A 17,757-nucleotide genomic window follows, 5' to 3' on the forward strand; every position below is an offset into this window, starting at 1 on the left:
AAATTCAAGGTATTGAAATTAATTGACCTATATGCGCTTCACGCATAGGAATTTCGTTGTTTTATTTATGTAGTTGCTTTAAATGTTAAAAGAGGACAAAACGTTTTGCAACTACTGCTTCTTACTGCTTTTTTTTTTTTAATTTTAAAACTTTTGCAGCCTCTTCTTCTCCCCTGTATGGTACTCGGAAAACGTAGTTTGAAAAAAAAAGATTTCTCTCCAGTTCAAGGAGAAAAATGGTTTCAACAGTTGTGCCAGTCATTTGAATCTAAAAGCTCAGGTGGAAGTTATTCGAAATTGGCAAACAACTCCGGGGTGTGTAATTTGAGGCACAATGTATTATTCGGAGTAACGATAGTGATTTTAAAATAATACGGGTTTTTCAGCGTCCCGAATCTGCCTGAGAACCGAATATAAAACTTCCATTAGCTTACCAGGTCGGGTTATTAAGAAACAATAAACCCATATTTTGAGCAGCAAAGAATCTGTAACAAGCAAAAATTTCAGAAAACAAGTTCAAGCGATAAAAATTAAGTTTCCCATATAACGTAAGTGCTGAAACAAAAAGAATTCCTTTACTGCGGTTTTCTTGGGTTAAAAGCAAACTGCGGGAGAACGCCGAAAACCGCCATAGGTACCAAAAATTATTTCACCGGAAAGTCAATGTTGAGGTTTCGTAAGCGAACATTACTCGAAGTTATTTCGGCGGTTTCTTTTTACTTACTCCTCGTTCACCGAACACTTATCGTTATTTAGTTGAACACTTTACACACTGCTCGACCGAATTTCAGACCGCAAACGAGCTTAGTAACTTGGACAATTATTCATAAATAATAAAGAAAAATCCCATCAAACTTCGAATCCATAAAATAAATGCACCAGAATCACAAACTCTTTTATTAGTTCCCTTGTTCGAAGAAAAATTCTGCTAGCAAAAAGTTTTCCTTTCTAAAAATAAGTCTAAGAATAGTTGGGAGAATAATACTTAAAAACTTCGTGAACTCTTATAATAGCCTCGGTCATAAAAAAGAAGTGAAGACAAATAATCGTAATAAACAAAACTTTCCACTGCATAATTCCGAGTGTGGTAACACGAGTTCGCCATTGCGTTTTTTTCGCTGATGGGACGAATTCGTCGAAAAATCTCCCAACATGTTGACTGTGCAAAATGTTCCACTTTTTTGCACCAGGACTTCAGAATTTTCCTATATAAACCAATTATGAAAAATAAAAAAGATATATCTTTGAAAGTGAATGGAAATAAAGATTTCCGGACAATTAGGGTTTGTTGCGATGGTCTTCCGTTCACTCTTAATTTAGAGTTCCCACGAAAACCCCTGGTGACGCTTCGGAAACCGAGGTGCCTCCGTCTGCAGAATCCAGAAAAAATTTATCATAAAAACGAAAATTAACAGAACTAACGTGTCCGGAATGTTAATATGTAAAATGTAATTTTTTAGTGATGACTTTATATTTATAAGTCTGAAATCGACCTCTTGTTCAAGCGTAGATACCCACGTGCTGTCAGTGCTTACTGAACAAGAAGCCACACATCAGTTTTTATTAACTGACTGCACTTTCTTTGATTATACGCTTCTATGATAATGGCTCCTCGGTAACGATGCAAGTATCATGCCATTTAATTCTATGACTATTCTCAAAGGCGTGCTAGAATATATATGTATATTAAACTGGAAAAACTGTAAGAAACCCTGAAGAACTGCATATGTGTCTTGTGCGTTCCCATTTGGATTTACAAACACGCGATAAATGATGATAAAAGTAGATTCGATGTTCTACAGGAATTAGGAAGCCATCTCCTTTTTATCATAATTTATCACATATCTGGAGATACACACGAAGAACCTCCTATGGGAAAATCCCTGGATCCTAAATACTTTTGCCGATATCTGAAAAACGGTGACATTTACGGAAACACTAGAAGTGTCGAAAAACTTTCTAAATTGAGCCAGGAATTCAAATAGACGGTCAGTAGCGTCCGGCAATAAAGTTCGATTTGAGACCTTTGGCCAAAGCAACCTGATCTAACCTGTATTTACACGCTAATCTGAATTAAATGGAAAGTTCAGTTCTGAAGCAATCTCTTAACGGGCATCTGAGATGTCTTTGTCACACGAAGCGATATGAGATTGTGGGTTTTGTTTCTATTATATTTCTCCATGGCTGGCGTTCTGGCAACTTTGATCACCGGAGTGAACTATTTAATGGAAATCGGGCTTAGGAGTGCATTTAAATTTAGCGAACTAAAGTTAGTCCGTCTATTGGCATTACGAATTTGGTGCGACCTATTTAATGCGAAGTTCGAGTTTAGTTAGATTGATTGAATTGCTGAATTTCTTATCTGTTATGTAGAGTCAGTAACTTTCAGGTCAATTTCTTTTTCTCATAAATTAATTTCACTAGCGAAACTATCACTTTTCAAGATCTATGCAAATGGGTTAGGGGTTTTAAAAGAGAGCTGATTTAGGCGAATACTTCTGGAAAGAAATATATGAACTCCGACAATGGTCCAAATGCACGTGTCAGCTAACCTGGTTATCAAGTTTGTTTTCATTGTGACAAGTTTTAGTGTCAAATGTAAAAATGTTAAATGCGAGCTTAACATAATTTTTTATGCTTCAAAGCGTAATAAGTACAAAACTTTACAACTTTCTGCTGGGGATTTCTGGAAGGGATTCGCACCTGTGCTTTTTGGTAATTTTTTTAATGAACTTTCACGGCGGGAAAATGACATTGTAACGTCACAAAAAAAGACAAAGACAGAGATCTTTACCACTTGCCGCGTGGCTGCGGCAAAAAAATCGAGAAAGGTGGTCATTTTTATAATTAATGCGTCTAATACTATAACAGCATTCATAAAGTTCGATTTTAGTACGAAGCCTATCATAAAAGGGTTCTTCTAGAATTGTGAAATAAACAAGAGTATGATGCAAATAGCGAAGGTTGCAAACTCAACATTGCTGAAAGACCATAAAAACTATAATAAAATTTCTCTATTGATCCGTATTTACAAACAGAGCAACTTCCAGAAGCACATCAAAAGAGAAAAACTTTATACATTTGAAAAGTCGTTAAGAACTGCGGCCTTTGGGGAGAATGATCGATGAACTATTCATATGAAAATATATATTGACGCCGCAATTTAGAGAAGGCGATTGTGCGTGACGAAACAGCATAAAGTACTTTTGGAAATGCCTATTTTATGTTGCAGTATTGAATAGAACTGCTCATTAATTTTAAATAAAACCCACTTCGTTACAAGTACCTACATCAGGAGTCACTTACGTAACATTGATCTCACCACGAAGATAGGTCATTTATTTGCAACAAATGGCCCATTTTCATGAGGGATTTGAATATTACACGGTTATAGTTATTCCCACACGTATACTATACGGTGGCAATATACCAAGTAAACATTTTCCAAGTCAGACAAGCCACTTAACGTTCATGGAGCTTAGAGTAGTTCATGCAAGTAAGCCGAGAAATTTAGTTCTTATTGGTCCTCCTTTGTTTATTGAACGTCATTAAAATATTAACGAAGTCAAAGTTCTGCTTTGGGGGAGCTTTGCGGCGCGTTCTAAATAAGTTTCCCGGACTAACGAGAGCAAACTTGGTATTGAGTTATATTTAATAGACTCTCACCTTGTACACCCGTCCCTCGTATGTACACCTAAACAAAGTGGTAAACTTAGTCCTGGTGATAAACTCTGTCACGAAAGTAACAGAGTTAATGACTTACTTTTGTATTTTGCGCACACTCGCACTTTTTTTAATTATTGGCAAATTAACGCAATGGATTCCAAATTAAATTGCGTAGTATATTATCAAAGGTTTAATGATACACCGAGTCCGAACAGTACCAAATAGTTATTTGCCAATAGTGAATTAAGCAATTTAGCAAAACAAAAGCGTGCCTACCCTCATTTTAATCGAACATTCAATACACCGTAGCAGATAAAGTTTAGGAACTATTAACCGAGTTAGGTCTAATTTAATCAACTGAATTTAACCGTGTTTAAATTGAATATCGCGCTGTGAATTGATGGGTTTAAACACATTTACAATGGGTTGACAAGAATGTGGAGATGCTTTTTTTTGTGGAATACGAGCATCTATTGGCAAATAATAATCGTCGAAATAATCAAGCCGAAAAATTGTATTAATTTCAAATTCGATAAAACAATGGTTTGTAAACTGTGAATTTCAACTTCAACAACTGTAGCAGGTCGTAGTTTTTACCATTAAAAATTTAGAAACGCCCAGTGTTTGACTGTTAACGATACGCGTTCAAACGTTTACTTGTTTATTTTATAATAAATACAAATCCGCAATAACAAAACAAGTTATGATCAAAAACGACGCTGACGGAGCTTAAAGAATCTTTGCGCATTCTGCTCAATGCGGCCCAAAAATTAAAATTTGCTAAACATTTAATTCAAGAGAAATTTTGGTTTAGTGAAAGCTGTCCATATACCACCCATTTTAGCAGTTTAAACTTGGCTAAAGCCTTCACTTGAATAAAGAATCGAATTAAGTTGTCTGACATGTTCAAATTTCGGCCCTAAAGGTGAAAATTCGATTAATGTAAAAGAGTTTTGAGGTGATGAATATTTGATGTCTTGCTGTCGTCAATTCTTATCTGCATGACGCGTTCAGTTTTAAACATTTAATATTTATATGAATTCATGAAATATAATATCATAAGTAGAAACACAGAAGCTGTCCAAAGGCGTTTCCAAAATTCTCTTTGAAATATAGCTCGTGTGTCAAAAATTCTCGATTATTTAAGACCAAATCATGCAGCTCGACTTCGAAAAAAGCACTTGTGTGATACGCACACTCCTTCCCCGTATTGCCCTAAAATAATTGATAATTTTCAATGCACTTCTTATATTATACAGCGTATGCAAAAAGTATCGCAACTCATATAGAACTTTCATAAACCTAATATAAAAGTTTAAAAAATACATGAGCACGTATAACTTTATTTAAAAAAAAAAAAAACATTTAATGCATTACTATCGATGTCAAAATTTTTCTTTCGTTCGTTGTAATGAGGAGTTACTTTATTTCGCATCTAATAATTTTATCCTTTAAGGAAGCTGTATATTAAATTTTAGTTCTGAGCATACCACTGTATCTCTTATTGCACTACCTGCCACTTGATATGCTGTAATGTGAATCGCTTCATTTAAAAATAAAAAGTTGGAAGGACTAACTGGATAAGGGTTAAGTATTTACTAAATATGGGGTTTATGGAAATTATAAACGTGTTGCAACATTTTAGCGAATACTGTTTATGAAAACGTACTGCATTCTTAGACCTGGACATTGGGATCAACTTAACAGAGAGGTTGATGCTTAAACACGGAAGAGCTCAGCAATTTGAAATTAGGCTTTCAGCTTGTTCTACAAATTCACGTTGATTGATGGACTCGCGTCGACTTCGTAATGGATATTTGACTATAATAAAAATAATCATCTTCTCGTTTATCCTAGTCAGACTTTCCATAAATCATACCCATTGACATTTATGAAGATCCGCCACTATTCACAAATCTTTATTTGGCAAGCCAAGTTATCATTTATCCCCTTCTCAGAATACTTGGAAACACAAAAGAAGGAAAACACTGTTTGATAATGGCACTTGGATAGTATTAATCGATAACCGATGTTCCATTTTTCGGCAATAAATTTTAATTTATTTTGTTAATATGGAGGTTTCTCTAGATGTGGACTCGTTCGATGGGGATAATGTCGGAGGGAGTTTTATTGCCCGAGAGAGATTTTCGTGGGAATTACTAAGCAATTTAATATACATTTTTGATTAATGTACGATATTCCGTAGATCCTGCGGCAAAATAAATGTTTAATATTTACACCTCTAATTTATTATTTTGAAATTAACAATTACTTCATAACAATACACGAATATTTTTTTTCAAATAATCATTTAAAATTCACGTCCTTCAAACGTACTCATTTAGTTAAAATAAATTTGTAAAAAAATGTCCTGTAGTTGCTTTTTGAAGTATATTTAACAGCTATACTAAACAAGCCAAAAATCCTCTGTCAAACACCAAGACGCTACTTTTTATTTAAAAATTGTCGGCGCCATTTTAAATTATCCTGAATCTGGAAATAAACGACTTCCTCTCTATGGAGCCGCTTCGCCGAAAAACTTTATTTACAGCATCCTGTAAGGAATGTCTTTTAATTTTTCAACTTAACTTTTTCCCAGATCTCGGGTTTCTCATGTGAATGTGAATAATGCGGTGTATTTATTTTATGTTCCCGTGCAGCTCTTTGAAACGAAATAACGAACTCTATTCCTGCGAGAACCACGCCTGTCAAAACTGAAAACGGTCATCATTTGCATAGAAACCAAATTTTCTGGAATTGTTATAGGAATATATTTTATATTTATAAGGCAAGAATAGTCAATCAGAGCACCTTACTATTCCTTCAATTTTAACTCGGTAAAATTCAGGGACTCTAGAGCTTTATTAATCTATAAACTAGAGTGAGACATGCAAGTGGCTTTCCATTATTGCGATCGCATGCAATTCTGGAAATCACATTTTCTTAACCCAAAGAAGAAATTCAATTTCCGGGCTTATAGCAATACTGCCGGCTTTTATACCACGAGTTGTGATTCGAGAGAATTTAATAAGCTAATTTCCAATTTTCCCTGATCTCAAAAATTTCAACTATAGCAGAAGAAAAACTCTACGAGAGGTTCAAGTAATTTTGTGACAATTTGCTTTATAGTGAAGTTTTTTATATAACAGTTATTTTCCGAAGAGCATTCGTTGCGATTAAGCTTAATTAAAACTGTACATCAACACTATAATCCAAGCTTAAGCACAGTAATATATCCGCGCTCGACGGTGTAGTAGTGAAATCGAGAATAATTTGAAACATGTAAGCGTTAAAGATAATCTACTAATGGAAATCAATAAAATGTATAAATATATAAAAAAATAATTAAATCTAATAAAATTACTGAAACACCAATCTAGCCCTATAAAAGCGAGAAGGAATATTTCAGTTCTAACAGAAAGAAAAAAATGGTTTGGACTGATTTTATTTCCCCTTTTACTTCAGTCGCTAAGCGAACAAACGCCGCCCAAATATCGAACTCCGAACAACGAAATTCGAAGTTCGGTAAGTCCCATATATTGTCGATTTTCTAAAACGAACCCAAATTAGATTATCTGCATTTTTCATGTTCACTTATCTGTGATGATTTGTGCTCAATATTTGCCACGTCTCGCTATTCGTGTGTTAATTTGGGAAATGTGAGGTGCCGAAAATTTTTCCTATGATATTTGGTGAAGTATCTGGTCTATACATCTTCGGGCACCTTCGAGACGTTCTTCACATATGTTTGCGTTGCTACGGAAACATCGTCAATTTGCGAAATCTCGTTTTTTGTCTTATAATATGCCCTTCTTCCTTAATTGAACATCGTCAAACATCATCAAAACTGCATCAAGAGATAGTTTTAAAAGAAGGTACTCAATGCTAGCGGCGTGCATAAAGGGGTCCATAGAACTTAGAAGCGAAAACTCGTTTTTATTGCATAACTTCTAGTTTCATTAAGCGTTGCAGTTAAGAAGGTGCCATAACTGTAATTAGCATGACTGCAACATAATCAAAGGCGTGCAAACGGGAGTAAAGTAAGTCGCAAATACGTGAGGTAAAGCAATTTTGCCCGTACAGAAAATGACTGACACCGAAACAACATTCTACAATCTGTATCTCAAAAACGAGCCCGATGGTAATCCTCATTGGTAAAGATTTAATTTCATTTGGTCGCGATCAGAAATGCTCGAACGCACAATGCGTTTATCAACTGCAATTCGGGATTTGTCGAATATCGGCGCAGCGACGTTTCTATGGTACATGATATGAGTTGTGTTAAGCTTTTACGTGAAGCTCATGATTGTTCGTCAGCCAGTACTAAAAAAATTCCTAATTGAATTTAAAAAAAAATTGTGTGACACGCAGCCGTGTAATACGACCCATAGAATTGAATGGCTAAATGTATTCATCTCCTTGGTACATTTCAATTCGAAGTGCAACGATAATAAAATGCCAAAAAGCATCTGGCACTAAATCTCCGGATAGCGACGAAACCGGGTGGAAAAATACAAATTCCTCATGCTGTCAAAATATTTGCTTTCGGTTACTTGAAAATAACGTTAGCACTCATAGTGGCTGGTGGATATCTTGATGGGAGCTACCGCAAAATATATTCCCCGATAAAACGGGGTATTTCGGAAGTCGTTGCCTACGATGACGTTATTAACTTGCGCCGCGGCGCCATCAAAAAGGAGGCAGCGCGACGCCACTTGAGGCATTTATATTCTTTTTATTCGCAAAATCCTCAGGACGTTCTGCCTAATTCGGCGTTGTTTAGCATTTTCGCTGGTCTGCTACCCTTTTTTCGCATGAACGTAAATTTGGTACGATGTAATCTGACTTTTTTAGGGCCCCAAAGGCTGTTTTGGGGATACGAATGATAAGGTGCCTTGTATTTACGAGAGGTGCAAGATGCTGGAAATATGTACCTCTTTTTTCTCTTAATTTAAATATGACAACCTCGTATTTAAATAACTGCACCCCTAAGCGATAGGTTTAAAACAATTTTAGTAAGGAACGATTTAGACAACAAAAACTATGATATTTTGGATTTAAATCCGCAAGGTGTCGAGGCATTTTTTTTAATCAACTGAGAATAAATCTCATCATTCTCAATCACAAATTTGAAATTGCTCAAGAGCGTTTTCGTGTACGATAAACTTACTTAAAATGCCTCTTTCAAATTAGCTGATAAGGGGCATTGCCTGCAACTTATCGAGACATAAAAATTGACCTAACTTTCGTCAGGGCCGAGAACTTATGACACTCTCCCTATCTGATACTGTAAACTCTCCATCATCAAAAAGGTTCTCTACAGACACCTCGTATCTATAAGCACTTTCGAAAAAAAAACAAAGACGTTATCACAATTCTTTGTTAAAATATTGTTCACCCACATGTATAATTTATAAAGAAAGGTGTATTTAATGGGTTAAAAACAGCCATTCCTGCAACACAGAAAATCCTTATTTAATGAGAAAATATCACTTACAGCATGAACTTTCACTTCGTGTGTGGTGTGAGATTTTGAGAAATTCGAGTTTGGAACCAATTGAATTTCCGGCTAATTCTATGGGGAACGGTACTTGAGCTTTAGCAGAAACGGCTTATCTCCCGTTTTCGAGGATGTTCCGTTAGTATTAAGGTAAAGTTTTCGGCAAGAATTTTCTAGGTCGATGGATTGGTCGAGGTAGTTAAAGTCTCGGGCCACCACAAAGTCCCAATTTAAATCCATTAGATTTTTTTGCTTTTTTTGAGGTTGTTGACATAAAAAACCGTACTTAATAGCAGAGGAAACTTATGGGATAACATTCAAAACCGCGTAAGTACGAGTAAAGGAGACTTTTAAGTTTTCACATTTGTTGGTCGGCAAGACGCATCAAAAACGTAATGTTAACAAAATGTTTAAAACGACCGAAATTGCTTGTTAAAAATGTCGAAAAACGTTAGTAGTAGCAAGTCGCTCTATTTTTTACCTTCTAGCGCCAACTACTCATTTGAACCATTTTTTCCTCGGACACCCTGTATAAATATCATCAGCAGGCGGAATACTTTAAAGTTGCCGTTAGCAAGTTTCATCAACTTAGTACATATTTATATTTCCTCTCAAAGGGCATATTCGAATAGGATTTAATCAATAAACTGAATAAGCCTTTACGAAAATGTACTAAACCTAGAACTGAAGACTTTTATGACTGGGTGATTTCCTCGGGGTTCCTTCTTTATTGAAATAATTCAAAACGATTTCAAATCAAACCAACAACGAAGGCATAAATTTAGCCCCAACCGACTTTCTCATTTCAAGAAGCGGAATAGAATTTCTCAACTATTTTATTGTAATGTTTATTGCTTTCGTGTGCTTTAGAACTGAAATTCAAAAGGAAATTGCAGTTAATATTCGGGTTATGCTTGAACAATTTACTTCAAGATATATCCTTGTTTGAAATCTGGAGTAACTTGGAGATCGTATTCATATCTCTCAACAGTGTGAATTGAAGTATGACATTGACATTTTGCTTTCATTTACAAGAAATTTAATAGCGTTGTTTAATAGCCGATCCCAAAAAGTGAACCCCAACTGTTACCAAATGGCTGAGTTTTTCCGCTGTTATTGTTTTATTATGCCATTTAGTAGTGTGTCTGCTGAATCGGCATTTCGTTCAGCAGTCACGTTCATAAATATCCGTTGAATGCGAAATGCTTGATGGAAGTCATTTTGGGTCAAATTAAACCCTATATCTCAGACACCACGTCTTTGCAGACCTACATCCATATAAACTTCACTCTATAAAATGACCCCAGCAGCGAGCCTCTGAAGATTGACAAATGAATTTTCCGACACCCTGTATAATCATCGAAAGTTCCGCCAGTTAAACGCCATCCTCCTTACCCGACTGCCCCATTGTTCCTGGCTTGGACACGTCTTGGAAGTTTCAAAAATTGCGAAAACCTGGGTTCTTTTTTTGCGTGTTGATTCGGCCAGAACAAAACGCCGCAACTGAGTGCTCGCACTACCAAAAATACAGGGTGTGCCAATATAGGGGGAAAGGTCATCGATTAACCACATATTCCTTAGTTAAAAATATATGGATTCATGGTGATATACTTACATACGAAATTGTCTCCTTCCGAGGTTACAGACCATCGAAATCTCACTTTTTTTATGTTGCAGACAGGTCGAAAACGGCTGTATGGACCGCAACGAAATTTAGTGCATAATCTGTCTGCTTTTCGTGGCACATTCGACAGGAGTTATTATTCTAAAGCCATCAGGGATAATGGTCAAACGCTCGAAAGTTCAATGTTCAATACACCAGAACTTTTTTTATTCGCTCAAGAGGACGATTGATTTTTTTTATGTAACTCTCTGTAACGCGATTTTTTTAATCTCTCCTTGAATTTTGATTTGGACCCTCAGTTTAACGAGGAACATACGTAATTTTTTATTTAGATTTCTGGAGAACATGCTTCAGTGCACCTGATGGAATGCGCAATGATCCAATGATATCGGGAAAAACGAGATTTAAGTTTCTTCGACGCGTAAATCTTTGCATTCGAGAACGATATGGTCATGTCGAGCACTTGTTAGATTAATTGTTCATTGAACTTTATGCTCTTATTTCCTTCTACGCATTCGCTGGCGTTGACAACATTGAGCTGAGCTGGTGCCGGCATTCTTGTGAATTACGCAACAATGGCATCACATTAATTGTAGCTCGTTTTCCAGAAATCGAAATAAAAACTTACTACATTACGTAGTACATTCTTTCCTTCAAATTGAGGTTCCAAATCAATATTCAATAAGAGATTTAACAAAATTGCGTGACAGACCGAGAATTTAATTAAGAAACTAACCGTCTTCTTGAACAAATAAAAAAGTTCTTATCTATTTAAAATTCGACCTTCTAGCAGTTAACCGCTACCCCTGGTGATTTTAGAATAACAAGCCCGGTCGAACGCACCCCAAGAAGCAGAGAGGTCATACACTAAATTTCATTGCAGTTCATATAGCCATTTTCGACCTTTCCACAAAACTTAAAAAAGAAGTGACTTCGAAAGATTTCCCAGAAGGAGACAAGTTCGTGTGTGAGTATATCACCATGAATCGATACATTTTTCACCAAGGAATATGTGACGAAGCATTGACCCCCTAATTCTGGGACACCCTGTATGTGTTCGATGCCTAGATTTTGACTTCAAATAGCCATTTTGCAAACCTGTGTTATTCACAATGCTTTAGAGATTATCACATTCGGACACCTGATTTATCATTGACTAAGGAGTCACAAATTGTCCTGGCAGTATCGCTACATTAAACCTACACATAGTTAGTCTTATTACAGGATAAGCACCGAAGTATATTAATCACTTATGTGTAGGGTGGACATTAGGTTGAGAACACTCATTTAGGCTCGACAACCGAGTTATTGCACATCACAAATTTGTCGGCTATCGCAACGCAAAATCGGAAGCATAATATAAATAATATCCCATCTGTATACAAGGCTAAATGTTAAAATGTATCGGTTTTCACCCTAAACATGATGTTTAGCACACATGCGAGTTTACGAGCTTAATCAAAAGCCCCGTAGTGGGAACAAAACGTGCAGAGAATTTACTGATGCCACAACTGTCAACGACCGTATTGCTTTGAACACGAAGCAAAACAATAGGGGATGATGTATTTTTATTGTAAGTCAGAAATGTAAACAGTCCTCGGATTTCTTGTTTTATCTCAGTTGTTCAAAATAAAGTACAGAGAGAATGGTCTCTTAGGGCAGACGAGTTCGGAAAAGGATGTAGATATATCGGATTTAAAATTTAAGTATTCAAAGTTAGTGCACGTCCTTTTGATTAATAAAATATTTATTCGTTTTGTGAATGGACTTGCGAAAAATTGTTTTTGGGTCAAGTTTTAGTAATTTGTCTGATTAAAAAACGTACAAAACGCTGCGTTATAAGCTGCAGATTTAAAACGATATTATAACCCCCATTTCTACTTTGTTAAAACAGCTCAATTTATCAAAGTGTTGGCGCACGAAGTCGGGGTCATTTACGCCAAATTTTAATTTAGTTAGTGCTCAGACGATTTCATTTCCATTAACAAATAAGTTAGTTTTGTGAACAGTCTGTTTAATCTGTCGCAATATTTCACCTATTTCATTTGCATAGCATAGCTCTATTATTAAATTTCAGCTAGCTTTATTAATCTGTTAAATAGAGTGCCTAGTGCTACCAACTAGTTCAGAATTGTTAAGCTTTCAGGTTAAAAACTGAAATTATGTCTCAGAATGCAGATTTTAGTGCAGACGCGAGTGCCACGTCAGTATCAAAAGAAGATTCATCGTTAGGCCCTTATCAAAAAAAAATTAAGAAAAGGAATTTAAAGAAAGACGTGAAAGAAAATCTCTTTGCAAGCAAAGATCTTTTGCTTGCACAGAGCCCAAGCAAAGGATGTAAGCAAAAAGGCTAAGCAAAAGAACAAAACCATCAGCTCTCATAAAAATCTGTGACAGGAGTGCTATGAGGAAAAGAACACTGCTTGGGTAAAAACGCAATAAAAGTTGGTCATGTCTCAAATTATTTTCGGTTTAAATATAATTTTGAATATTGGTGGAATTTTATGTTCACTGAAGGATGCAGAAGAAATTTGGGAGATAACATTAAGACTTAAGTAAATACATAATGATCCTGAACCGCGGTCAACTTCGACATGAACTGAGCTACCCCAAAAAATAATGCCAAGGCCCCTCGGTTCCTACATCCCATTAACTCAAGCTTTGCTAAGCCTCACCTTTCGCATATTCCTGTCAGGCAACAACATTTCGTTGACGTCACATTTCCACGAATGCGAAGGTCTGGGTAACAAAGCGTAATTTAGGGTATAATAGAACAAATGCGCCTAAGCATTATAACCACATACCATTAACCTGAGTCAACTCTTAAATCAGATTAATAAACCCGACGTTCGATTTGGCTTTGGTGCCTTCTCTGAACATCCGCGCCTGCATTCGTAGCACAGCTTGACAGTTCAATTTATATTCTTGAAGTTGGATTTGGGGTTGCATTGTGTACGCAAAGACAAAGGTGTAACCTCTCATTTTCCGTTTGAAAAATTTTGCAAAAAATGTGATAACTTACTAAAAAAAATAAGAATTAACTTCTCTGGATGCTTCGTGCCTTTAAAAATATCGGTGAAATAATTTTTCGGCGAATTAGGCTGATTTTAAATTTAGTTTGTAATTTTTCAATTGTTTAGTTTATTTGCGTGTACATATCACAGTTCAATTACAAAGAAAGCGATGGTTTTATCAATATTTCAATCCCGCTCGGTAAAATAATTTCGCGTTCGTATATAGTTCATATTCACGTCTAGTTTCGATCCGCTCGTAATCAGTCAACAAAGATGTTCAATTTTTGTTCATCACAGAGATATTGCTTTTAAATTGCTCTTTTCGCCATTTCAGGACGGATTGCGGATGAACTGGCACATGGATGGTTAATATCCGTTCTATATTCAGCGTTTAGAAAAATGTAGGCAAAATTGGATTATAAATGTGCGCACTTACCAAAATTTCGCGATGAATAGCCATTGCTTTTACAAAATTAAGATCGCCAGAAAACTCTATTTGACAATCTGCTTAAAATGCACCACTCATCAACTAACTACTTGGTGAAAATATAGGTTGCCATCATCATGTCCGCCATACGTGCCCAGGAATAAAATATCAAATCAAGCGGAGACCACTTACCGATTCATTTTCAGTTCATCAACTCCCTTTTTGCCGAAGATAAGTTACAGCCACTGATCACTCATTCATTTCGCAACAGCGGGGATCCTAAAACTACTTCGCCTTCTGAAGAGAACTCTAATGAGTGATTGGACTTCGGAACGTGTAAAAAATTTCGTGTAAACTTCAACTCCTAGGAAACGTTTCGATGTATGATCCAATATACAACTTTGGGATAGCCAGGTCTGCGCTAAAGTTTCTCACGTAGTTTCGACTACAATTTTTACACGAATTCAACGATAAATTAGTCTATTGTGTTCATTTAGAGAGACGTAGTGCATTCTGGAATGTCGAAGTGGAAAGCAGAAAGAAGATTTATTTGACCTCAAAAGACTAAATAGTATTAAGTCCCAAGCACAGTAAAGAAGTTTTAGTTCTTAAAGACAAAGTTTTTCTGAGACCAGTAAAGCCTCCAAAGACAGTTTGTCTGAGACCAAAAAAACTTTCGTTGTTCATGGTGTTTTTAAGATATTTTATTTGATAGCAGCTACATAATTATAATATAAATGAACGGTATGTCCAGCCACACGCTCCAGATACATCTACAAAGTTGATAAATTATTTCCTCGGCGTTAAAAATTACCAACTTCACCAAGTCTTTTTGTATGATATGTTTATTGTTAAGAGCGAAATTGGTCTTTATATGTTTTTCCTAAATTTTCAGTAACTTTTCACCAGGTTTTCATATTTCATATTTCGCAACTCACCAATGTTAAAGTGGTCATTTTTTCTCTTCTGACAGCACTGTCGAAAAGTCGAATATTAAGACAAAAGATTATTCTCGATACTCACCACTTTGCGTTCAACGCACCTTCTTCTGTAACTTAGACCTAATTTCTTAATTTTCTTTCGGTACAAGGACACAGTGAATTTCGAATTTGGTAATGGTTTTCTTCCGAATCTAAGACTTCTTGTAATTTTCTTCACAGCCTTAGAACATCAGTTGTTTTGAATGAATTTCTTAATCACCTTTTTTTCAGTGAGTTTTACTTTATTTTTGCCTTAACTGCGGGAGAAAGAGGATCAAATCCATTCTATCGAAAGAGAATTTCAAACTCAAATTGACCACATTTAAATCTGTAGTGAGTGGTACCGTTAAATACCTTAAAAACAGGAATTTTCAACTGACATACCTCGCACTGCGTGGTTAATGTCGAACATACGCTTTGTGATGTTCAACCGATGCGAGAGTATTTTGCGCGTCCATGAGAATTTAAAATTTTTTCCTTAGGGTTTTCCCATTAACCAATGTATTTCAGTTTTGTGATATGTTACATATGTGATGGAGGTCATTTTCAACAAATGTATGTTATAAAAAAATAAATGTGACCACGTCAGCACTGTTGGACATTTTTATTTGTCTGGGCAACGCAATTTGCTTACTGATATGTTTTATTGATACGACGACGGTTGAAAAACGTTGTTGCCATATAGGATTTTCAACATAGTTTCGATATTTAGTTATAGCCGGCTTGATAATTCGTATTTACATCAAAATATCTCATAACTGAACTAAAATTATACGGGACAGGGAATTTTTGCGAAAAACTAAATCTTCAATTTTATTGAAAATATACAGGAACTTATGAACGTCTAAATTCTATACAATTTCAAATCTGTAATATCAAAGTGATGCGGGGCGTGAGTTTTCTAATATTCTAAATAATTAATGCGTCATTTTATAACATCGTGGTGATATTCACACGCAATATACTTATTCAAATATGTGTCTGCAAACAACCTTCGATGCATGATAATGAGCCGTACGAGTTAAAATATCAAACCGATGTCTTCGTTGAATTCATCTGTTATTAAATGGCAGTCATTACGTCTCATGATAAATAACAAATGGCCTAATCACCATTTCAGATTTAGAGTTCACTTCCCACTGTAAAATATTTTTTAATGATTGCCTGTTATGTCTCACCATTTCCCAATCATTTACGCTTAGTGACAAAACTGATTTAGCTGCTATCGTTATTTTCAACGTAATTTAATTTTGTCTATTAATCAAAGCCTGTTTGTGGCACTTCTACTTGACTCGCTTTTTGCCGAGACACCAATATTAAGTCAGCTTTCTCGAAATTTATGACTTTATGCGATAAGTTATTTATAATCGTGTACTATAACACCATAATGCCTTGCGAATATTACGTTTATTCTGACGTGTGTTCGCTTCGTTAATGAAATTGGAAGGAAACGTGAAACGAAAAATAAAACATCCTAGAAAAGTTTAGGGCCTTTATGATTGGTAATCCATAATTCAGCTCATAACTAAATCGACGTCCTTTAAAAATGTTTCGTGTCTTATTACCCAACTTCGGGAGTATCAATTTAAAAGTAATCAAGCAGATCTCTGTAATAAACCGCCCATGTTAGCGGATTACCAAACCCTGCGTGAATACGCTGATTCCCGAAACGCATCGATGCGAGATAATCCCAACTTAAATCTAAAGTTCCCCGCCAATGGCAAACTTGGGATATGTGCCTCCACTAATGGACTAACGATTACCGCGATTATCCTTATTTCTAAGATAGGATGATAAGTTTTTCGACTAACACCGAAAGTTTACCGACGCCATTAACACTTTCCAAGATTCGCTACTTCAACTCGAGTACCTTAAAACAAATTTAATTATATTGGACAGATGGTTTCCCTCACTTCCTATGAAGTTTTTATTTAATTAGAAATGCCGGCATGTTTATCGGCTACTTCGAAATTTGTTTTTAAAGAAAAAAGACATGCAATTGGTTACTGAATCAACATGTAAAAAAATACATGATTTCTTGTAACAAACGCAACTTAAGTAGGTGTGCTTTTGATAAGTAGTCCAGGTCCAACACATATTGTAATATATATTTATGCATCGAGTAGAATTTGAGAAGCACTGATCGATAGCTCGACAGGATAACAAAAACCCAAAATTACAGATTTCTAGAGCGTGTCCGTTTCCAACGTTAAACCATGAGGATCTCGGTATTCATAAAAGATATGAGTTCAGTTAAATTGGGGAAAAGTTGCGCAATTTGGATTTCAGGAATGTCCCGACTTAAAGTTTGAAAAATTACAGTCACATTTAAAAAAAGCTTTGATTTTGTTTTTTTTTTGTCAGGTTATGCGATGAGGTAATAAAAAATGGTTGTCACATGGTTATTGCAACTCTTCCCCCTCCAAACTGCTGCAAGGTTATAGTTGAAATCCGACGTTTCGATTTTCCACCCTTACCATCGACTTCGTTTTTTCTTTTTTTGATACATCACACGTTAAGTTTCGGTGTTAGAGTTCGGTGAACGT

The sequence above is a fragment of the Euwallacea fornicatus genome, chromosome 5, assembly GCF_040115645.1.
Source record: "Euwallacea fornicatus isolate EFF26 chromosome 5, ASM4011564v1, whole genome shotgun sequence".
Classification (NCBI taxonomy): Eukaryota; Metazoa; Arthropoda; class Insecta; order Coleoptera; family Curculionidae; genus Euwallacea; species Euwallacea fornicatus.